The sequence below is a fragment of the Megalopta genalis genome, chromosome 11, assembly GCF_051020955.1.
Source record: "Megalopta genalis isolate 19385.01 chromosome 11, iyMegGena1_principal, whole genome shotgun sequence".
NCBI lineage: Eukaryota > Metazoa > Arthropoda > Insecta > Hymenoptera > Halictidae > Megalopta > Megalopta genalis.
The window spans coordinates 588,538-613,130 of record NC_135023.1 but is presented as its reverse complement, the minus strand read 5'-3'; positions in this window follow the sequence as shown (position 1 = coordinate 613,130).

Here is a 24,593-nt window from a genome sequence, read left to right as displayed (position 1 = left end):
CGGGCCGGTACGGGATGATACGGAGGGAAGTGGACCGCGGGGTCCCGCAGGGGTCCGTTTTAGGACCGCTCCTGTGGGACCTGGGTTACAACGCGGTCCTGGAGAAGGCCTCCCTGCCCGACGGTGCCACCCTCGTCTGCTACGCGGACGACACGCTGGTGGTCGCCGTCGGGAGTACCTTCGAGAGGACCATCCGACGAGCAGAGGTTGCGGTGGCAGCCGTCGTCGCGAGGATCCGCGATCTGGGGCTGAAAATAGCCCCGGAGAAGGCCGAGGCTGTCTGGTTCCACGGACGGCCTCGGTCTCGGCCACCGGCCAGATCGTGGATCCGGGTTGGAGGAGCCTGCGTCGAGGTGAAGTCCAAGTTGAAATATCTCGGACTGATCCTCGACAGCCGCTGGAGCTTCGATGCGCATCTCGACCGTCTCGTCCCCCGAGTCGAAAAGGCGGCGGCCTCTTTGGGCCGCCTGCTGCCCAACCTCGGGGGACCGGGAGATTTGGTGCGCCGCCTATACCTGGGCGTGGTGCGGTCTATGGCCTTATACGGTGCCCCAATATGGGCGCCGTACGTGATGACCAGCCGGCGCAACACGCTGTTGTTGCGCCGGCTGCAGAGGCGGATGGCCATCCGCCTCATAAGAGGTTACCGCACCACGTCTACCGTGGCGGCGCTTGCTCTGGCGGGAGAACTTCCCTTCGAGCTTCAGGCGGCGGTGCGCGCCTATGTTTATGGGCGCACAAGCATCGCCAGCCGTGCTCGAGGGGCCCTGCCGGAGCGAGAGACGGTCGAGGGCTTCGAGCTCCAGGCCCGGCGACTAGCGCTCGCCAGATGGCGTGCCGAGCTTTGCTCCCACGCCGGCGAGCGCGTCCCCGGGGCTCTCCTGCCGCACTTCACCTCGTGGCGGGAGAGACGGCATGGCAGGCTCTCCTACCGAGCGACGCAGGTGTTCACCGGGCATGGCTGCTTCGGTGTCTACCTGTGTCGCATCGGGCGGGAAGCGACGACGGTGTGCCACCACTGTGGCGCGGAGGAAGACTCGGCGCAGCACACGCTGGAGGAATGTCCCGCCTTTTCAGCGCTGCGCCGAGTCCTAAAACGGGAAGTCGGCCACGACCTCGCACTCTCCAGCCTAGTTGGGGCCATGCTGGAGGGCCCGGGGAAGTGGGCGGCAGCAATCTCTTTCTGCGAGGAGGTTATGTCGCGGAAGGAGGCTGCCGAGCGAGATCGGGAGCTTACAGATCCCGCCCGACGTGCCCGGGGACGGCGTGCGCGCCCGCGCCGAGAAACCCCGGGCAGCTGAGAGTAGGCGGGCGGCGGGTGTACCAGAACATGCTGGTTTCATTGCCGGCCGCCCGCCAACAGAGGAGGACCTCCACTGTTGGGAGTGGGGGATGACGAGTCGTCTGAGGGAGGCGAGTGTTAACTGTGATCCTCCTCCGATATACTCGTCGTCCCCCCGGCGGCCGCTGTGATCAGGGCGGGGGCCCTGGTCACCTATCGCGCGGTCGCCGTGTCGGGGCGGTGCGGGGTGCGACCCCTCGCGCCGCCGAATTTAAATGGATTTTGGGGGGGAGGATTTATTTTATTTCCCCCCGGGACGCGGCCGGCCATCGTTACCACCTTGATGGCCGGCCAGGCGAGGGGGAGCCGCGGTAGTGTTCTTCAAGAGTTCCCGTGGCTCCCCCGTTGAATCGCCAGCGATCGGTGTAGCGTCCTCAGGTCGCCGTGGAGGTTTTAGTGGGTCGAACCCCACACTACCCTCGTCCCGCTCCCCCGGGCGGGGCGGGGGTGTCTGGCGAGCAGATTTCCTCCACGTAAAATTAAAAAAAAAAAAGGTTATGTCAAGGTTATGTCAAGGTTATGTCAAGATTATGTCAAGGTCCCCCCCGTGTCCGCTACCTTGTCGTGGTGGGGGGGCTTCGTGCCCTAATGATCCTCAAGGCTGTGCCGGCGGGGAATTTATTCCCTGGCAGGTTCTACCATGCCGGAGTGGCTTGAGGTGAGGGGCCAACTAAAGTCGGACACATACCGTAAACCTGTGGTCATGTTTTACAGGAACGGGGGTCTTGCCTTAACCGGCCGGGCCGCGAGGATGACAACCTCTCTAAAAAATCCCTAGCCCCAAGCAGTGTTGCGCGGTGAAGAGGGCGTAGCTGGAGTAAGCGCCAGCTATGGTTGGTGGGTGCACCAATCGTTAGCGGACAACCCCGGGGTACCTGGCGACCCCCCGGGCGTATTAGCCTTCCCCGGGTATGGCGGCTCTACCCGGGGTGACCTCCTTTCCGACCACACTCGTGGGATTAAGTATGGAGTCTACTTTTTCACAAACAACCGGGGAGGGGGGAAACGAGCGTGAGGTGGAGGTGCGCGGGCCTATCGTGCGCCTCAAAAGATGCACAGAGCCGGTGTCGCGGAGGCATTCGGCGACACGCGGCAAAAAGAGGACCGCAGCGGGCCTTGGTGAGTGCGATGAGGGGGAGGAGTCAGATTTCTCTGTCTCCTCCCACCACTCATCGCAGAGTGTCCCGGGCTCGTCGTCAGCGAGGAAAAGAGGACGGCCGCCGACGACCGGCGAATATGTTGGCCTCGCAGAGGCCAAACTTAGGCTGGCCGAGGCTTCGCAGCTGGAGGCCGAGGCAAGGGAGGTGGCGGCGATATTCGACCCGGGAGCCCCCGTGCCGAGACCATCGCGGTCGAGCGTCCCGCTCCCGGACGAGACGGATATAGCGGAAAATTTCCGCAACCGTCCAACGCGGGATGTCGCGGCCGCTATATTGGAGAGCCTGGATGAAGTGGCCAGGATCTCCGGCGTGTCAAAGGGGCTGAAGGGCAATTTGGCCCGCGCCCTAAGGGTGGCCGCCTTAAACGGCAGGGTGGGGGTGTCCGAGCTTGCGGTTAGGTCGGCTACCGACGCCACGCGTGCCCTGGAGGCAGAGAATGCCGTCCTCAGGGGGCAAATGACGGAGCTGCGGGCGGAGGTGGCTCGGCTCCGGCAGGTGGTGGAGGCGAGTACGGCTGCTGCCGCAATGCCTCCGCCGCCGCGCCCGGGAGGGGGCTCAGTATCGCCGCCGATCGTCGCCGCCCGGGACTGCCAACGCTCCGGGCAAGAAAAGTCCTCGCCCCCACATGCGACTGCGCCCGCAGATTTTCTGGCGCAGATAAGCGCCCTGATAGACGCCAAATTGGCGTCATTCAGGAGGGAGCTCGCGCCGCGAACGGACTCGGCCCTGCGATCGGTGGCACCTGGGCCGTCCGTCCCCTCACAGTCTTCGGACAGGGTGGGGCGGAAGTCGAAGAAGAAGAAGAAAGGTGGGAAAGCTGGGGCGGCTATAGCGGCCCAGACGGAGCCCGCTCGACCGCGAGCAGAATCGGCGCTACCATCTGCCGCGCCTCCGCCCCAGGAGGCGTGGTCCCAGGTGGTTGGCCGCAAGGCTAAAAAGGCGGCTGCCAAGGCCACTGCGGCCGCGAATAAAAAAGGACGGGTGGTCCCGGCGGCCCCCAGGAAGACACCCCTGCCTCCGCGACCGCCACGCACAGCAGCGGTTACCATAACGGTTCCGTCTGGCGTGGACATTACTTACGCGCAGGCGATGGCCACTGCCAGGTCCAAGGTGGACCTGGCAGAAATTGGCATCGCCTCGCTGAGGCCGCGAAGGGCGGTGACTGGGGGGTTAATTTTGGAAGTCCCTGGCACCGATGGGGCCGCCAAGGCCACCGTCCTCGCCACAAAAGTGGCGGAAGCGCTGGCAGGCACCGGCGTAAAGGTCGCGCGTCCGGTCAAAAAAGCTGACCTTAGGGTGCGCGGCCTGGTCGATTCGACCACGCCGGCGGAGGTCGCTGCGGCTGTTGCCCGCGTGGGCGGGTGCAGCGAGGGGGACATCAATACCGGCGAAATCCGGTCTTCCCCCTCGGGATTGGGCACACTCTGGGTCCGATGTCCTGCCGCGGCCGCTCGCAAGGTTGCTGTCGCGGGCCGGATAACCGTCGGCTGGACCCATGCAGTCGTGGAGGCCCTGAGTGCCCGGCCTCTGCAGTGTTACCGTTGCCTTGATGTTGGCCACACCAGTCAGCGGTGCACTTCTGCCGAGGATAGGTCCGACTGCTGCTATAGATGCGGCAGTCGGGACCATAAGGTGGCAGCCTGTACGGCCACGCCCAATTGTCCGCTTTGTGCGGGCGCGGGCAGGCCTTCTGGTCACCGCCTCGGCGGCCGGGCGTGTCCTGTCAGTGCGAGGCGAGGCAAGGTAGGCGGCCAAAGGTCGTCTGCCAGATTCAATAAAAAAGGGAAGGAAACCACGATGGCCAAGGCAGCGACCACCGTGGCCAGCAACGAAAAGGCGGCACCGCCTGATGCTACCGCCGCACCCGCGGGGGCGAATGGGGCCACTAAAGTCCCTGACGCCACCGCATCCGCGGCCGTGACGGCGATGGACACGGCTGTGTAATGGGGCCCCCGGGCCCGATAATACAAGTGAACCTCAACTGCTCGGCCAGAGCGCAGGATCTCCTGTTTCAATGCCTGGCCGAGCGGGGTGCCGGGTTGGCAGTCGTGGCGGAGCCGCACAGGGTCCCCAAACATCCACACTGGATGGGGGACTCGATTGGCTCCGCCGCGATTATTTGGGCTGGGAGGCCGGGGTCCCCGCCGTGCTCGGTTATCGAGCGCGGCCTGGGATACGTGGCCGTTGATTGGGGCGGAACCGCGGTTGTGGCGATATACGCACCTCCAAGGTGGTCCCTCGAAGAGTTTGAGCAGTATCTGGACGGGGTAGGGAGATGCGTCTCCCGCTGCCATCCCCGTCCGGTGCTGGTCCTGGGGGACTTCAATGCCAAGGCCACGGCTTGGGGTTCCCCCGGGACTGACTCGAGGGGCCGGGAGGTGCTGGATTGGGCGGCGGGACTGGAGCTCCGTCTCCTGAACACGGGCTCGGTCCATACGTGCGTGCGGCATAACGGGGGGTCCATCGTTGACCTTTCGTGGGCAACGCCCCCGGCCGCGCGCCGTATTACGGGGTGGAGGGTGGCGGAAGGGGTCGAGACGTTGTCTGACCACAGATACATAATTCTCGACCTCTCCGCCGCCCCACCATCGACACCCCGTCGTCGCCCCGCTGATGAAGGATCGCCTCAACCGCGGTGGGCGCTGAAGCGCCTCGACCAGGACGCTCTGATGGCGGCAGCCCACGTCGTGGCCTGGCCAGCAACACCGGCCGGGCCAGTCGACGGGAATGGGGAGGCCCATTGGTTCCGTGGCGCAATGACGTCCATTTGCGACGTCGCCATGCCCCGGGCCAGGGTCTTCCCGAGGAAGGCTGTGTACTGGTGGTCGCGTGCGATAGCTGAATTACGCACCGAGTGCGTCCGCGCGCGACGCCAGTACGCTCGCGCCCGTCGACGACGACGTACGGACGACGTTCTGGCTGCCCAGCTGTACGGGCGATATCGGGAGAAGGTGGTCGCCCTGCAGCTGGCCATCAGGCGAGCGAAGGACCAGGCCTGGCGCGATCTCCTCGGCTCTCTAAACCGAGATCCGTGGGGGCGCCCATACAAGATGGCATTGGGACGATTGCGTCCCTGGGCGCCCCCCGTGACGGAGAGCCTGGATCCGGGGCTGCTCGGGCGGGTCGTGGACGCTTTATTCCCCGTTAGCGGGGAGGCGTCCCGGCCTGTCCCTGAGCCAGAGGAACATGAGTGGTCCCCGGATCTTGAGGTCGCGCCGGAGGAGATGGCCGGGGTCGTCAAATGGCTCCGGGGCAAGAATACCGCCCCGGGGCCGGACGGTATCCCCGGCCGGGTCTGGTTGCTCGCCGCGAGCGTCCTGGGGGAGAGGCTGAGGAGCCTCTACTCTGGGCTCCTGAGGTCGGGGACGTTCCCCGACCTATGGAGAGAAAGTCGGATGGTCCTCTTGAGGAAGGATGGGAGGCCGGGGGATTCTCCCTCCGCGTACCGGCCCATTTGTCTCCTGGACGAGGCGGGCAAGATCTTCGAGAAGATCATTGTTGCCCGCCTCTCCAGACACCTGTCCCGCGACGGCCCAGATCTGGCGGACTGCCAGTTTGGCTTCCGGGAGGGGCGATCGACGGTCGATGCTATCGACCGTGTCAAGTCCCTCTCGGACAATGCCGTGGCAAGGGGCGGGGTGTGCTTGGCGGTGTCCATTGACATCGTCAATGCGTTCAACACCCTGCCCTGGTCCGCCATTAGGGGGGCCCTCGTTGATCACCAGGTGCCTCCCTATCTGAGGCGGGTGATCGGGGCCTACCTGCGGGATAGGTGGGTCGAATACCCGGGCCGGTACGGGATGATACGGAGGGAAGTGGACCGCGGGGTCCCGCAGGGGTCCGTTTTAGGACCGCTCCTGTGGGACCTGGGTTACAACGCGGTCCTGGAGAAGGCCTCCCTGCCCGACGGTGCCACACTCGTCTGCTACGCGGACGACACGTTGGTGGTCGCCGTCGGGAGTACCTTCGAGAGGACCATCCGACGAGCAGAGGTTGCGGTGGCAGCCGTCGTCGCGAGGATCCGCGATCTGGGGCTGAAAATAGCCCCGGAGAAGGCCGAGGCTGTCTGGTTCCACGGACGGCCTCGGTCTCGGCCACCGGCCAGATCGTGGGTCCGGGTTGGAGAAGCCTGCGTCGAGGTGAAGTCCGAGTTGAAATATCTCGGACTGATACTCGACAGCCGCTGGAGCTTCGATGCGCATCTCGACCGTCTCGTCCCCCGAGTCGAAAAGGCGGCGGCCTCTTTGGGCCGCTTGCTGCCCAACCTCGGGGGACCGGGAGATTTGGTGCGCCGCCTATACCTGGGCGTGGTGCGGTCTATGGCCTTATACGGTGCCCCAATATGGGCGCCGTACGTGATGACCAGCCGGCGCAACACGCTGTTGTTGCGCCGGCTGCAGAGGCGGATGGCCATCCGCCTCATAAGAGGTTACCGCACCACGTCTACCGTGGCGGCGCTTGCTCTGGCGGGAGAACTTCCCTTCGAGCTTCAGGCGGCGGTGCGCGCCTATGTTTATAGGCGCACTAGCATCGCCAGCCGTGCTCGAGGGGCCCCGCCGGAGCGTGAGACGGTCGAGGGCTTCGAGCTCCAGGCCCGGCGACTAGCGCTCGCCAGATGGCGTGCCGAGCTTTGCTCCCACGCCGGCGAGCGCGTCCCCGGGGCTCTCCTGCCGCACTTCACCTCGTGGCGGGTGAGACGGCATGGCAGGCTCTCCTACCGAGCGACGCAGGTGTTCACCGGGCATGGCTGCTTCGGTGTCTACCTGTGTCGCATCGGGCGGGAAGCGACGACGGTGTGCCACCATTGTGGCGCGGAGGAAGACTCGGCGCAGCACACGCTGGAGGAATGTCCCGCCTTTTCAGCGCTGCGCCGAGTCCTAAAACGGGAAGTCGGTCACGACCTCGCACTCTCCAGCCTAGTTGGGGCCATGCTGGAGAGCCCGGGGAAGTGGGCGGCAGCAATCTCTTTCTGCGAGGAGGTTATGTCGCGGAAGGAGGCTGCCGAGCGGGATCGGGAGCTTACAGATCCCGCCCGACGTGCCCGGGGACGGCGTGCGCGCCCACGCCGAGAAACCCCGGGCAGCTGAGAGTAGGCGGGCGGCGGGTGTACCAGAATATGCTGGTTTCATTGCCCGCCGCCCGCCAACAGAGGAGGACGTCCACTGTTGGGAATGGGGGATGACGAGTCGCCTGAGGAGGCGTGGGTTAACTGTGATCCTCCTCCAATATACTCGTCGTCCCCCCGGCGGCCGCTGTGATCAGGGCGGGGGCCCTGGTCACCTGTCGCGCGGTCGCCGAGTCGGGGCGGTGCGGGGTGCGACCCCTCGCGCCGCCGAATTTAAATGGATTTTAGGGGGGAGGATTTATCTCCCCCCGGGACGCGGCCGGCCATCGTTACCATCTTGATGGCCGGCCAGGCGAGGGGGAGCCGCGGTAGTGTTCTTCAAGAGTTCCCGTGGCTCCCCCGCTGAATCGCCAGCGATCGGTCCTGCGTCCTCAGGTCGCCGTGGAGGTTTTAGTGGGTCAAATCCCACACTACCCTCGTCCCGCTCCCCCGGGCGGGGCGGGGGTGTCTGGAGAGCAGATTTCCTCCACGTAAAATAAAAAAAAAAAAAAAAAAAAAAAAAGGTTCCCCCCCATGTGACCGCGGGGTCCCGCAGGGGTCCGTTTTAGGACCGCTCCTGTGGGACCTGGGTTACAACGCGGTCCTGGAGAAGGCCTCCCTGCCCGACGGTGCCACCCTCGTCTGCTACGCGGACGACACGCTGGTGGTCGCCGTCGGGAGTACCTTCGAGAGGACCATCCGACGAGCAGAGGTTGCGGTGGCAGCCGTCGTCGCGAGGATCCGCGATCTGGGGCTGAAAATAGCCCCGGAGAAGGCCGAGGCTGTCTGGTTCCACGGACGGCCTCGGTCTCGGCCACCGGCCAGATCGTGGATCCGGGTTGGAGGAGCCTGCGTCGAGGTGAAGTCCAAGTTGAAATATCTCGGACTGATCCTCGACAGCCGCTGGAGCTTCGATGCGCATCTCGACCGTCTCGTCCCCCGAGTCGAAAAGGCGGCGGCCTCTTTGGGCCGCCTGCTGCCCAACCTCGGGGGACCGGGAGATTTGGTGCGCCGCCTATACCTGGGCGTGGTGCGGTCTATGGCCTTATACGGTGCCCCAATATGGGCGCCGTACGTGATGACCAGCCGGCGCAACACGCTGTTGTTGCGCCGGCTGCAGAGGCGGATGGCCATCCGCCTCATAAGAGGTTACCGCACCACGTCTACCGTGGCGGCGCTTGCTCTGGCGGGAGAACTTCCCTTCGAGCTTCAAGCGGCGGTGCGCGCCTATGTTTATAGGCGCACTAGCATCGCCAGCCGTGCTCGAGGGGCCCCGCCGGAGCGTGAGACGGTCGAGGGCTTCGAGCTCCAGGCCCGGCGACTAGCGCTCGCCAGATGGCGTGCCGAGCTTTGCTCCCACGCCGGCGAGCGCGTCCCCGGGGCTCTCCTGCCGCACTTCGCCTCGTGGCGGGAGAGACGGCATGGCAGGCTCTCCTACCGAGCGACGCAGGTGTTCACCGGGCATGGCTGCTTCGGTGTCTACCTGTGTCGCATCGGGCGGGAAGCGACGACGGTGTGCCACCATTGTGGCGCGGAGGAAGACTCGGCGCAGCACACGCTGGAGGAATGTCCCGCCTTTTCAGCGCTGCGCCGAGTCCTAAAACGGGAAGTCGGTCACGACCTCGCACTCTCCAGCCTAGTTGGGGCCATGCTGGAGAGCCCGGGGAAGTGGGCGGCAGCAATCTCTTTCTGCGAGGATGTTATGTCGCGGAAGGAGGCTGCCGAGCGGGATCGGGAGCTTACAGATCCCGCCCGACGTGCCCGGGGACGGCGTGCGCGCCCACGCCGAGAAACCCCGAGCAGCTGAGAGTAGGCGGGCGGCGGGTGTACCAGAACATGCTGGTTTCATTGCCCGCCGCCCGCCAACAGAGGAGGACCTCCCCTGTTGTGAGTGGGGGATGGCGAGTCGTCTGAGGGAGGCGAGGTTTAACTGTGATCCTCCTCCAATATACTCGTCGTCCCCCCGGCGGCCGCTGTGATCGGGGCGGGGGCCCTGGTCACCTATCGCGCGGTCGCCGTGTCGGGGCGGTGCGGGGTGCGACCCCTCGCGCCGCCGAATTTAAATGGATTTTGGGGGGGAGTATTTATTTCCCCCCCGGGACGCGGCCGGTCATCGTTACCATATTAATGGCCGGCCAGGCGAGGGGGAGCCGCGGTAGTGTTCTTCAAGAGTTCCCGTGGCTCCCCCGTTGAATCGCCAGCGATCGGTCCTGCGTCCTCAGGTCGCCGTGGAGGTTTTAGTGGGTCAATCCCCACACTACCCTCGTCCCGCTCCCCCGGGCGGGGCGGGGGTGTCTGGCGAGCAGATTTCCTCCACGTAAAATAAAAAAAAAAAAAAAAAAAAAAAGGTTCCCCCCCATGTCCCCCCCGTGTCCGCTACCTTGTCGTGGTGGGGGGGCTTCGTGCCCTAATGATCCTCAAGGCTGTGCCGGCGGGGAATTTATTCCCTGGCAGGTTCTACCATGCCGGAGTGGCTTGGGGTGAGGGGCCAACTAAAGTCGGACACACACCGTAAACCTGTGGTCATGTTTTACAGGAACGGGGGTCTTGCCTTAACCGGCCGGGCCGCGAGGATGACAACCTCTCTAAAAAATCCCTAGCCCCAAGCAGTGTTGCGCGGTGATGAGGGCGTAGCTGGAGTAAGCGCCAGCTATGGTTGGTGGGTGCACCAATCGTTAGCGGACAACCCCGGGGTACCTGGCGACCCCCCGGGCGTATTAGCCTTCCCCGGGTATGGCGGCTCTGCCCGGGGTGACCTTCTTTCCGACCACACTCGTGGGACCAATTATGGATTCTTTTTCACAAACAACCGGGGAGGGGGGAAACGAGCGTGAGGTGGAGGTGCGCGGGCCTATCGTGCGCCTCCAAAGATGTACAGAGCCGGTGTCGCGGAGGCATTCTGCAACACGCGGCAAAAAGAGGACCGCAGCGGGCCTTGGTGAGTGCGATGACGGGGAGGAGTCAGATTTCTCTGTCTCCTCCCACCACTCATCGCAGAGTGTCCCGGGCTCTTCGTCGGCGAGGAAGAGAGGACGGCCGCCGACGACCGGCGAATATGTTGGCCTCGCAGAGGCCAAACTTAGGCTGGCCGAGGCTTCGCAGCTGGAGGCCGAGGCAAGGGAGGTGGCGGCGATATTCGACCCGGGTGCCCCCGTGCCGAGACCATCGCGGTCGAGCGTCCCGCTCCCGGACGAGACGGATATCGCGGAAAATTTCCGCAACCGTCCGACGCGGGATGTCGCGGCCGCTATATTGGAGAGCCTGGATGAGGTGGCCAGGATCTCCGGCGTTTCGAAGGGGCTGAAGGGCAACTTGGCCCGCGCCCTGAGGGTGGCCGCTTTAAACGGCAGGGTGGGGGTGTCCGAGCTTGCGGTTAGGTCAGCAACCGACTCCACGCGTGTCCTGGAGGCCGAGAATGCCGTCCTCAGGGGGCAAATGACGGAGCTGCAGGCGGAGGTGGCCCGGCTCCGGCAGGTGGTGGAGGCGAGAACGGCTGCTGCTGCAATGCCTCCGCCGCCACGCCCGGGAGAGGGCTCAGTATCGCCGCCGATCGTCGGCGCCCGGGATTGCCATCGCTCCGGGCAAGAAAAGTCCTCGCCACCACCTGCGGCTGCGCCCGCAGACTTTCTGGCGCAAATAGGCGCCCTGATAGACGCCAAATTGGCGTCATTCAGGAGGGAGCTCGCGCCGCGAACGGACTCGGCCCTGCGATCGGTGGCCCCTGGGCCGTCCGTCCCCACACAGTCTTCGGACAGGGTGGGGCGGAGGGCGAAGAAGAAGAAGAAAGGTGGGAAATCTGGGGCGGCTATAGCGGCCCAGACGGAGCCCGCTCGACCGCGAGCAGAATCGGCGCTACCCTCTGCCGCGCCACCACCCCAGGAGGCGTGGTCCCAGGTGGTTGGCCGGAAGGCCAAAAAGGCGGCTGCCAAGGCCACTGCGGCCGCGAATAAAAAAGGACGGGTGGTCCCGGCGGCCCCCAGGAAGACACGCCTGCCTCCTCGACCGCCACGCACAGCAGCGGTTACCATAACGGTTCCGTCTGGCGTGGACATTACTTACGCGCAGGCGATGGCCACTGCCAGGTCCAAGGTGGACCTGGCAGAAATTGGCATCGCCACGCTGAGGCCGCGAAGGGCGGTGACTGGGGGGTTAATTTTGGAGGTCCCTGGCACCGATGGGGCCGCCAAGGCCACCGTCCTCGCCACAAAAGTGGCGGAAGCGCTGTCAGGCACCGGCGTAAAGGTCGCGCGTCCGGTCAAAAAAGCTGACCTTAGGGTGCGCGGCCTGGTCGATTCGACCACGCCGCCGGAGGTCGCTGCGGCTGTTGCCCGCGTGGGCGGGTGCAGCGAGGGGGACATCAATACCGGCGAAATTCGGTCTTCCCCCTCGGGATTGGGCACCCTCTGGCTCCGATGTCCTGCCGCGGCCGCTCGCAAGGTTGCTGTCGCGGGTCGGATAACTGTCGGCTGGACCCAAGCAGCCGTGGAGGCCCTGAGCACCCGGCCTCTGCAGTGTTACCGTTGCCTTGGTGTTGGCCACACCAGTCAGCGGTGCACCTCTGCCGAGGATAGGTCCGACTGCTGCTATAGATGCGGCAGTCGGGGCCATAAGGTGGCAGCCTGTACGGCCACGCCCAATTGTCCGCTTTGTGCGGGCGCGGGCAAGCCGTCTGGTCACCGCCTCGGCAGCCGGGCATGTCCTGCCAGTGCGAGGCGAGGCAAGGTAGGCGGCCAAAGGTCGTCTGCCAGATTTAATAAAAAAGGGAAGGAAACCACGATGGCCAAGGCAGCGACCACCGTGGCCAGCAACGAAATGGCGGCACCGCCTGATGCTACCGCCGCGCCCGCGGGGGCGGATGGGGCCACTAAAGTCCCTGACGCCACCGCATCCGCGGCCGTGACGGCGATGGACACGGCTGTGTAATGGGGCCCCCGGGCCCGATAATACAAGTTAACCTCAACTGCTCGGCCAGAGCGCAGGATCTCCTGTTTCAATGCCTGGCCGAGCGGGGTGCCGGGTTGGCAGTCGTGGCGGAGCCGCACAGGGTCCCCAAACATCCACACTGGATGGGGGACTCGATTGGCTCCGCCGCGATTATTTGGGCTGGGAGGCCGGGGTCCCCGCCGTGCTCGCTTATCGAGCGCGGCCTGGGATACGTGGCCGTCGATTGGGGCGGCACCGCGGTTGTGGCGATATACGCACCTCCAAGGTGGTCCCTCGAAGAGTTTGAGCAGTATCTGGACGGGGTAGGGAGATGCGTCTCCCGCTGCCATCCCCGTCCGGTGCTGGTCCTGGGGGACTTTAATGCCAAGGCCACGGCTTGGGGTTCCCCCGGGACTGACTCGAGGGGCCGGGAGGTGCGGGATTGGGCGGCGGGACTGGAGCTCCGTCTCCTGAACACGGGCTCGGTCCATACGTGCGTGCGGCATAACGGGGGGTCCATCGTTGACCTTTCGTGGGCAACGCCCCAGGCCGCGCGCCGTATTACGGGTTGGAGGGTGGCGGAAGGGGTCGAGACGTTGTCTGACCACAGATACATAGTTCTCGACCTCTCCGCCGCCCCACCATCGACACTCCGTCGTCGCCCCGCCGATGAAGGTTCGCCTCGACCGCGGTGGGCGCTGAAGCGCCTCGACCAGGACGCTCTGATGGCGGCGGCCCACGTCGTGGCCTGGCCAGCAACACCGGCCGGGCCAGTCGACGGGAATGGGGAGGCCCATTGGTTCCGTGGCGCAATGACGTCCATTTGCGACGTAGCCATGCCCCGGGCCAGGGTCTTCCCGAGGAAGGCGGTGTACTGGTGGTCGCGCGCGATAGCGGAGTTACGCACCGAGTGCGTCCGCGCGCGACGCCAGTACGCTCGCGCCCGTCGACGACGACGTACGGACGACGTCCTGGCTGCCCAGCTGTACGGGCGATATCGGGAGAAGGTGGTCGCCCTGCAGCTGGCCATCAGGCGAGCGAAGGACCAGGCCTGGCGCGATATCCTCGGCTCTCTAAACCGAGATCCGTGGGGGCGCCCATACAAGATGGCATTGGGACGATTGCGTCCCTGGGCGCCCCCCGTGACGGAGAGCCTGGATCCGGGGCTGCTCGGGCGGGTCGTGGACGCTTTATTCCCCGTTAGCGGGGAGGCGTCCTGGCCTGTCCCTGAGCCAGAGGAACATGAGTGGTCCCCGGATCTTGAGGTCGCGCCGGAGGAGATGGCCGGGGTCGTCAAATGGCTCCGGGGCAAGAATACCGCCCCGGGGCCGGACGGTATCCCCGGCCGGGTCTGGCTGCTCGCCGCGAGCGTCCTGGGCGAGAGGCTGAGGAGCCTCTACTCTGGGCTCCTGAGGTCGGGGACGTTCCCCGACCTATGGAGAGAAAGTCGGATGGTCCTCTTGAGGAAGGATGAGAGGCCGGGGGATTCTCCCTCCGCGTACCGGCCCATTTGTCTCCTGGATGAGGCGGGCAAGATCTTCGAGAAGATCATTGTTGCCCGCCTCTCCAGACACCTGTCCCGCGACGGCCCAGATCTGGCGGACTGCCAGTTTGGCTTCCGGGAGGGGCGATCGACGGTCGACGCAATCGACCGTCTCAAGTCCCTCTCGGACAATGCCGTGGCAAGGGGCGGGGTGTGCTTGGCGGTGTCCATTGACATCGTCAATGCGTTCAACACCCTGCCCTGGTCCGCCATTAGGGAGGCCCTCGTCGATCACCAGGTGCCTCCCTATCTGAGGCGGGTGATCGGGGCCTACCTGCGGGACAGGTGGGTTGGATACCCGGGCCGGTGCGGGATGATACGGAGGGAAGTGGACCGCGGGGTCCCGCAGGGGTCCGTTTTAGGACCGCTCCTGTGGGACCTAGGTTACAACGCGGTCCTGGAAAAGGCCTCCCTGCCCGACGGTGCCACCCTCGTCTGCTACGCGGACGACACGTTGGTGGTCGCCGTCGGGAGTACCTTCGAGAGGACCATCCGTCGAGCAGAGGTTGCGGTGGCAGCCGTCGTCGCGAGGATCCGCGATCTGGGGCTGAAAATAGCCCCGGAGAGGGCCGAGGCTGTCTGGTTTCACGGACGGCCTCGGTCTCGGCCACCGGCCAGATCGTGGATCCGGGTTGGAGAAGCCTGCGTCGAGGTGAAGTCCGAGTTGAAATATCTCGGACTGATCCTCGACAGCCACTGGTGCTTCGATGCGCATCTCGACCGTCTCGTCCCCCGAGTCGAAAAGGCGGCGGCCTCTTTGGGCCGCCTGCTGCCCAATCTCGGGGGACCGGGAAATTTGGTGCGCCGCCTATACCTGGGCGTGGTGCGGTCTATGGCCTTGTACGGTGCCCCAATATGGGCGCCGTACGTGATGACCAGCCGGCGCAGCACGCTGTTGTTGCGCCGACTGCAGAGGCGGATGGCCATCCGCCTCATAAGAGGTTACCGCACCACGTCTACCGTGGCGGCGCTTGCTCTGGCGGGTGAACTTCCCTTCGAGCTTCAGGCGGCGGTGCGCGCCTGTGTTTACAGGCGCACTGGCATCGCCAGCCGTGCTCGGGGGTCCCCGCCGGAGCGAGAGACGGTCGAGGGCTTCGAGCTCCAGGCCCGGAGACTAGCGCTCGCCAGATGGCGTGCCGAGCTTTGCTCCCACGCCGGCGAGCGCGTCCCCGGGGCTCTCCTGCCGCACTTCACCTCGTGGCGGGAGAGACGGCATGGCAGGCTCTCCTACCGAGCGACGCAGGTGTTCACCGGGCATGGCTGCTTCGGTGTCTACCTGTGTCGCATCGGGCGGGAAGCGACGACGGTGTGCCACCATTGTGGCGCGGAGGAAGACTCGGCGCAGCACACGCTGGAGGAATGTCCCGCCTTTTCAGCGCTGCGCCGAGTCCTAAAACGGGAAGTCGGTCACGACCTCGCACTCTCCAGCCTAGTTGGGGCCATGCTGGAGAGCCCGGGGAAGTGGGCGGCAGCAATCTCTTTCTGCGAGGAAGTTATATCGCGGAAGGAGGCTGCCGAGCGTGATCGGGAGCTTACAGATCCCGCCCGACGTGCCCGGGGACGGCGGGCGCGCCCACGCCGAGAAACCCCGGGCAGCTGAGAGTAGGCGGGCGGCGGGTGTACCAGAACATGCTGGTTTCATTGCCCGCCGCCCGCCAACAGAGGAGGACGTCCACTGTTGGGGATGGGGGATGACGAGTCGCCTGAAGGAGGCGAGGGTTAACTGTAATCCTCCTCCAATATACTCGTCGTCCCCCCGGCGGCCGCTGTGATCAGGGCGGGGGCCGTGGTCACCTATCGCGCGGTCGCCGTGTCGGGGCGGTGCGGGGTGCGACCCCTCGCGCCGCCGAATTTAAATGGATTTAGGGGGGAGGATTATATCTCCCCCGGGACGCGGCCGGCCATCCTTACCATTCTGATGGCCGGCCAGGCGAGGGGGAGCCGCGGTAGTGTTCTTCAAGAGTTCCCGTGGCTCCCCCGTTGAATCGCCAGCGATCGGTCCTGCGTCCTCAGGTCGCCGTGGAGGTTTTAGTGGGTCAATCCCCACACTACCCTCGTCCCGCTCCCCCGGGCGGGGCTGGGGTGTCTGGCGAGCAGATTTCCTCCACGTAAAATAAAAAAAAAAAAAAAAGGTTCCCCCCCATGTCCGCTACCTTGTCGTGGTGGGGGGGCTTCGTGCCCTAATGATCCTGAAGGCTGTGCCGGCTGGGAATTTATTCCCTGGCAGGTTCCACCATGCCGGAGTGGCTTGAGGTGAGGGGCCAACTAAAGTCGGACACATACCGTAAACCTGTGGTCATGTTTTACAGGAACGGGGGTCTTGCCTTAACCGGCCGGGCCGAGAGGATGACAACCTCTCTAAAAAATCCCTAGCCTCAAGCAGTGTTGCGCGGTGATGAGGGTGTAGCTGGAGTAAGCGCCAGCTATGGTTGGTGGGTGCACCAATCTTTAGCGGACGACCCCGGGGTACCTGGCGACCCCCGGGTGTATTAGCCTTCCCCGGGTATGGCGGCTCTGCCCGGGGTGACCTTCTTTCCGACCACACTCGTGGGACCAATTATGGATTCTTTTAAACAAATAACCGGGGAGGGGGGAAACGAGCGTGAGGTGGAGGTGCGCGGGCCTATCGTGCGCCTCAAAAGATGTGCAGAGCCGGTGTCGCGGAGGCATTCTGCAACACGCGGCAAAAAGAGGACCGCAGCGGGCCTTGGTGAGTGCGATGAGGGGGAGGAGTCAGATTTCTCTGTCTCCTCAAACCACTCATCGCAGAGTGTCCCGGGCTCTTCGTCGGCGAGGAAGAGAGGACGGCCGCCGACGACCGGCGAATATGTTGGCCTCGCAGAGGCCAAACTTAGGCTGGCCGAGGCCTCGCAGTTGGAGGCCGAGGCAAGGGAGGTGGCGGCGATATTCGACCCGGGTGCCCCCGTGCCGAGACCATCGCGGTCGAGCGTTCCGCTCCCGGACGAGACGGATATCGCGGAAAATTTCCGTAACCGTCCGACGCGGGATGTCGCGGCCGCTATATTGGAGAGCCTGGATGAGGTGGCCAGGATCTCCGGTGTGTCAAAGGGGCTGAAGGGCAACTTGGCCCGCGCCCTGAGGGTGGCCGCCTTAAACGGCAGGGTAGGGGTGTCCGAGCTGGCAGTGAGGTCAGCTACCGACGCCACGCGTGTCCTGGAGGCCGAAAATGCCGTCCTCAGGGGGCAAATGACGGAGCTGCAGGCGGAGGTAGCCCGGCTCCGGCAGGTGGTGGAGGCGAGAACGGCTGCTGCTGCAATGCCCCCGCCGCCACGCCCGGGAAAGGGCTCAGTATCGCTGCCGATCGTCGACGCCCGGGATTGCCATCGCTCCGGGCAAGAAAAGTCCTCGCCACCACCTGCGGCTGCGCCCGCAGATTTTCTGGCGCAAATAGGCGCCCTGATAGACGCCAAATTGGCGTCATTCAGGAAGGAGCTCGCGCCGCGAACGGACTCGGCCCTACGATCGGTGGCCCCTGGGCCGTCCGTCCCCTCACAGTCTTCGGACAGGGTGGGGCGGAGGGCGAAGAAGAAAAAGAAAGGTGAGAAAGCTGGGGCGTCTAAAGCTGCCCAGATGAAGCCCGCTCGACCGCGAGCAGAATTGGCCCCACCCTCCGCCGCGCCTCCACCCCAGGAGGCGTGGTCTCAGGTGGTTGGCCGGAAGGCCAAAAAGGCGGCAGCCAAGGCCACTGCGGCCGCGAATAAAAGAGGACGGGTGGTCCCGGTGGCCCCCAGGAAGACACCCCTGCCTCCACGACCGCCACGCACAGCAGCGGTTACCATAACGGTCCCGACTGGCGTGGAGATGACCTACGCGCAGGCGATGGCCACTGCCAGGTCCAAGGTGGACCTGGCAGAAATTGGCATCGCCTCGCTGAGGCCGCGAAGGGCGGTGACTGGGGGGTTAATTTTGGAGGTCCCTGGCACCGATGGGGCCGCCAAGGCCACCGTCCTCGCCACAAAAGTGGCAGAAGCGCTGGCAGGCACCGGCGTAAAGGTCGCGCGTCCGGTCAAAAAAGCTGACCTTAGGGTGCGCGGCCTGGTCGATTCGACCACGCCGGCGGAGGTCGCTGCGGTTGTTGCCCGCGTGGGCGGTTGCAGCGAGGGGGACATCAATACCGGCGAAATCCGGTCTTCCCCCTCGGGATTGGGCACCCTCTGGGTCCGATGTCCTGCCGCGGCCGCTCGCAAGATTGCTGTCGCGGGCCGGATAACTGTCGGCTGGACCCAGGCAGCCGTGGATGCCCTGAGTGCCCGGTCTCTGCAGTGTTACCGTTGCCTTGGTGTTGGCCACACCAGTCAGCGGTGCACTTCTGCCGAGGATAGGTCCGACTGCTGCTATAGATGCGGCAGTCGGGACCATAAGGTGGCAGCCTGTACGGCCACGCCCAATTGTCCGCTTTGTGCGGGCGCGGGCAAGCCGTCTGGTCACCGCCTCTGCAGCCGGGCATGTCCTGCCAGTGCGGGGCGAGGCAAGGTAGGCGGCCAAAGGTCGTCTGCCAGATTTCTTAAAAAAGGGAAGGTAAACACGATGGCCAAGGCAGCGACCACCGTGGCCAGCAACGAAAAGGTAGCATCGCCTGATGCTACCGCCGCGCCCGCGTGGGCGGATGGGGCCACTAAAGTCCCAGACGCCACCGCATGCGCGGCCGTGACGGCAATGGACACGGCTGTGTAATGGGGCCCCCGGGCCCGATAATACAAGTTAACCTCAACTGCTCGGCCAGAGCGCAGGATCTCCTGTTTCAATGCCTGGCCGAGCGGGGTGCCGGGTTGGCAGTCGTGGCGGAGCCGCACAGGGTCCCCAAACATCCACACTGGATGGGGGACTCGATTGGCTCTGCCGCGATTATTTGGGCTGGCAGGTCGGGGTCCCCGCCGTGCCCGCTTATCGAGCGCGGCCTGGGATACGTGGCCGTTGATTGGGGCGGCACCGCGGTTGTGGCGGTATACGCACCTCCAAGGTGGTCCCTCGAAGAGTTTGAGCAGTATCTGGACGGGGTAGGGAGATGCGTCTCCCGCTGCCATCCCCGTCCGGTGCTGGTCCTGGGGGACTTCAATGCCAAGGCCACGGCTTGGGGTTCCCCCGGGACTGACTCGAGGGGCCAGGAGGTGCTTGATTGGGCGGCGGGACTGGAGCTCCGTCTCCTGAACACGGGCTCGGTCCATACGTGCGTGCGGCATAACGGGGGGTCCATCGTTGACCTTTCGTGGGCAACGCCCCCGGCCGCGCGCCGTATTACGGGGTGGAGGGTGGCGGAAGGGGTCGAGACGTTGTCTGACCACAGATACATAGTTCTCGACCTCTCCGCCGCCCCACCGTCGACACTCCGTCGTCGCCCCGCCGATGAAGGTTCGCCTCAGCCGCGGTGGGCGCTGAAGCGCCTCGACCAGGACGCTCTGATGGCGGCAGCCCACGTCGTGGCCTGGCCAGCAACACCGGCCGGGCCAGTCGACGGGAATGGGGAGGCCCGTTGGTTCCGGGGCGCAATGACGTCGGTTTGCGACGTCGCCATGCCCCGGGCCAGGGTCTTCCCGAGGAAGGCTGTGTACTGGTGGTCGCGTGCGATAGCTGAATTACGCACCGAGTGCGTCCGCGCGCGACGCCAGTACGCTCGCGCCCGTCGACGACGACGTACGGACGACGTGCTGGCTGCCCAGCTGTACGGGCGATATCGGGAGAAGGTGGTCGCCCTGCAGCTGGCCATCAGGCGAGCGAAGGACCAGGCCTGGCGCGATCTCCTCGGCTCTCTAAACCGAGATCCGTGGGGGCGCCCATACAAGATGGCATTGGGACGATTGCGTCCCTGGGCGCCCACCGTGACGGAGAGCCTGGATCCGGGGCTGCTCGGGCGGGTCGTGGACGCTTTATTCTCCGTTAGCGAGGGGCCGTCCCGGCCCGTCCCTGAGCCAGAGGAACATGAGTGGTCCCCGGATCTTGAGGTCGCGCCGGAGGAGATGGCCGGGGTCGTCAAATGGCTCCGGGGCAAGAATACCGCCCCGGGGCCGGACGGTATCCCCGGCCGGGTCTGGTTGCTCGCCACGAGCGTCGTGGGGGAGAGGCTGAGGAGCCTCTACTCTGGGCTCCTGAGGTCGGGGACGTTCCCCGACCTATGGAGAGAAAGTCGGATGGTCCTCTTGAGGAAGGATGGGAGGCCGGGGGATTCTCCCTCCGCGTACCGGCCCATTTGTCTCCTGGATGAGGCGGGCAAGATCTTCGAGAAGATCATTGTTGCCCGCCTCTCCAGGCACCTGTCCCGCGACGGCCCAGATCTGGCGGACTGCCAGTTTGGCTTCCGGGAGGGGCGATCGACGGTCGACGCTATCGTCCGTCTCAAGTCCCTCTCGGACAATGCCGTGGCAAGGGGCGGGGTGTGCTTGGCGGTGTCCATTGACATCGTCAATGCGTTCAACACCCTGCCCTGGTCCGCCATTAGGGGGGCCCTCGTCGATCACCAGGTGCCTCCCTATCTGAGGCGGGTGATCGGGGCCTACCTGCGGGACAGGTGGGTCGAATACCCGGGCCGGTACGGGATGATACGGAGGGAAGTGGACCGCGGGGTCCCGCAGGGGTCTGTTTTAGGACCGCTCCTGTGGGACCTGGGTTACAACGCGGTCCTGGAAAAGGCCTCCCTGCCCGACGGTGCCACCCTCGTCTGCTACGCGGACGACACGTTGGTGGTCGCCGTCGGAAGTACCTTCGAGAGGACCATCCGACGAGCAGAGGTTGCGGTGGCAGCCGTCGTCGCGAGGATCCGCGATCTGGGGCTGAAAATAGCCCCGGAGAAGGCCGAGGCTGTCTGGTTCCACGGACGGCCTCGGTCTCGGCCACCGGCCAGATCGTGGATCCGGGTTGGAGAAGCCTGCGTCGAGGTGAAGTCCCAGTTGAAATATCTCGGACTGATCCTCGACAGCCGCTGGAGCTTCGATGCGCATCTCGACCGTCTCGTCCCCCGAGTCGAAAAGGCGGCGGCCTCTTTGGGCCGCCTGCTGCCCAACCTCGGGGGACCGGGAGATTTGGTGCGCCGCCTATACCTGGGCGTGGTGCGGTCTATGGCCTTATACGGTGCCCCAATCTGGGCGCCGTACGTGATGACCAGCCGGCGCAACACGCTGTTGTTGCGCCGGCTGCAGAGGCGGATGGCCATCCGCCTCATAAGATGTTACCGCACCACGTCTACCGTGGCGGCGCTTGCTCTGGCGGGAGAACTTCCCTTCGAGCTTCAGGCGGCGGTGCGCGCCTATGTTTATGGGCGCACAAGCATCGCCAGCCGTGCTCGAGGGGCCCTGCCGGAGCGAGAGACGGTCGAGGGCTTCGAGCTCCAGGCCCGGCGACTAGCGCTCGCCAGATGGCGTGCCGAGCTTTGCTCCCACGCCGGCGAGCGCGTCCCCGGGGCTCTCCTGCCGCACTTCACCTCGTGGCGGGAGAGACGGCATGGCAGGCTCTCCTACCGAGCGACGCAGGTGTTCACCGGGCATGGCTGCTTCGGTGTCTACCTGTGTCGCATCGGGCGGGAAGCGACGACGGTGTGCCACCATTGTGGCGCGGAGGAAGACTCGGCGCAGCACACGCTGGAGGAATGTCCCGCCTTTTCAGCGCTGCGCCGAGTCCTAAAACGGGAAGTCGGCCACGACCTCGCACTCTCCAGCCTAGTTGGGGCCATGCTGGAGGGCCCGGGGAAGTGGGCGGCAGCAATCTCTTTCTGCGAGGAGGTTATGTCGCGGAAGGAGGCTGCCGAGCGGGATCGGGAGCTTACAGATCCCGCCCGACGTGCCCGGGGACGGCGTGCGCGCCCGCGCCGAGAAACCCCGGGCAGCTGAGAGTAGGCGGGCGGCGGGTGTACCAGAACATGCTGGTTTCATTGCCCGCCGCCCGCCAACAGAGGAGGACCTCCACTGTTGGGAGTGGGGGATGACGAGTCGTCTGAGGGAGGCGAGTGTTAACTGTGATCCTCCTCCGATATACTCGTCGTCCCCCCGGCGGCCGCTGTGATCAGGGCGGGGGCTCTGGTCACCTATCGCGCGGTCGCCGTGTCGGGGCGGTGCGGGGTGCGACCCCTCGCGCCGCCGAATTTAAATGGATTTTAGGGGGGATGATTTATTTTATATCCCCCCGGGACGCGGCCGGCCATCGTTACCATCCTGATGGCCGGCCAGGCGAGGGGGAGCCGCGGTAGTGTTCTTCAAGAGTTCCCGTGGCTCCCCCGTTGAATCGCCAGCGATCGGTCCTGCGTCCTCAGGTCGCCGTGGAGGTTTTAGTGGGTCAAACCCCACACTACCCTCGTCCCGCTCCCCCGGGCGGGGCGGGGGTGTCTGGCGAGCAGATTTCCTCCACGTAAAATAAAAAAAAAAAAAAGGTTATGTCAAGGTTATGTCAAGGTTATGTCAAGGTTATGTCAAGGTTATGTCAAGGTTATGTCAAGGTTATGTCAAGGTTATGTCAAGGTTATGTCAAGGTTCCCCCCCCGTGTCCGCTACCTTGTCGTGGTGGGGGGGCTTCGTGCCCTAATGATCCTCAGGGCTGTGCCGGCGGGGAATTTATTCCCTGGCAGGTTCTACCATGCCGGAGTGGCTTGAGGTGAGGGGCCAACTAAAGTCGGACACATACCGTAAACCTGTGGTCATGTTTTACAGGAACGGGGGTCTTGCCTTAACCGGCCGGGCCGCGAGGATGACAACCTCTCTAAAAAATCCCTAGCCCCAAGAAGTGTTGCGCGGTGAAGAGGGCGTAGCTGGAGTAAGCGCCAGCTATGGTTGGTGGGTGCACCAATCGTTAGCGGACAACCCCGGGGTACCTGGCGACCCCCCGGGCGTATTAGCCTTCCCCGGGTATGGCGGCTCTACCCGGGGTGACCTCCTTTCCGACCACACTCGTGGGATTAAGTATGGAGTCTACTTTTTCACAAACAACCGGGGAGGGGGGAAACGAGCGTGAGGTGGAGGTGCGCGGGCCTATCGTGCGCCTCAAAAGATGCACAGAGCCGGTGTCGCGGAGGCATTCGGCGACACGCGGCAAAAAGAGGACCGCAGCGGGCCTTGGTGAGTGCGATGAGGGGGAGGAGTCAGATTTCTCTGTCTCCTCCCACCACTCATCGCAGAGTGTCCCGGGCTCGTCGTCAGCGAGGAAAAGAGGACGGCCGCCGACGACCGGCGAATATGTTGGCCTCGCAGAGGCCAAACTTAGGCTGGCCGAGGCTTCGCAGCTGGAGGCCGAGGCAAGGGAGGTGGCGGCGATATTCGACCCGGGAGCCCCCGTGCCGAGACCATCGCGGTCGAGCGTCCCGCTCCCGGACGAGACGGATATAGCGGAAAATTTCCGCAACCGTCCAACGCGGGATGTCGCGGCCGCTATATTGGAGAGCCTGGATGAAGTGGCCAGGATCTCCGGCGTGTCAAAGGGGCTGAAGGGCAATTTGGCCCGCGCCCTAAGAGTGGCCGCCTTAAACGGCAGGGTGGGGGTGTCCGAGCTTGCGGTTAGGTCAGCTACCGACGCCACGCGTGCCCTGGAGGCAGAGAATGCCGTCCTCAGGGGACAAATGACGGAGCTGCGGGCGGAGGTGGCTCGGCTCCGGCAGGTGGTGGAGGCGAGTACGGCTGCTGCCGCAATGCCTCCGCCGCCGCGCCCGGGAGAGGGCTCAGTATCGCCGCCGATCGTCGCCGCCCGGGACTGCCAACGCTCCGGGCAAGAAAAGTCCTCGCCCCCACATGCGACTGCGCCCGCAGATTTTCTGGCGCAAATAGGCGCCCTGATAGACGCCAAATTGGCGTCATTCAGGAAGGAGCTCGCGCCGCGAACGGACTCGGCCCTGCGATCGGTGGCCCCTGGGCCGTCCGTCCCCTCACAGTCTTCGGACAGGGTGCGGCGGAAGACGAAGAAGAAGAAGAAAGGTGGGAAAGCTGGGGCGGCTATAGCGGCCCAGACGGAGCCCGCTCGACCGCGAGCAGAATCGGCGCTACCCTCTGCCGCGCCTCCGCCCCAGGAGGCCTGGTCCCAGGTGGTTGGCCGGAAGGCTAAAAAGGCGGCTGCCAAGGCCACTGCGGCGGCGAATAATAAAAAAGGACGGGTGGTCCCGGCGGCCCCCAGGAAGACACCCCTGCCTCCGCGACCGCCACGCACAGCAGCGGTTACCATAACGGTTCCGTCTGGCTTGGACATTACTTACGCGCAGGCGATGGCCACTGCCAGGTCCAAGGTGGACCTGGCAGAAATTGGCATCGCCTCGCTGAGGCCGCGAAGGGCGGTGACTGGGGGGTTAATTTTGGAGGTCCCTGGCACCGATGGGGCCGCCAAGGCCACCGTCCTCGCCACAAAAGTGGCGGAAGCGCTGGCAGGCACCGGCGTAAAGGTCGCGCGTCCGGTCAAAAAAGCTGACCTTAGGGTGCGCGGCCTGGTCGATTCGACCACGCCGGCGGAGGTCGCTGCGGCTGTTGCCCGCGTGGGCGGGTGCAGCGAGGGGGACATCAATACCGGCGAAATCCGGTCTTCCCCCTCGGGATTGGGCAC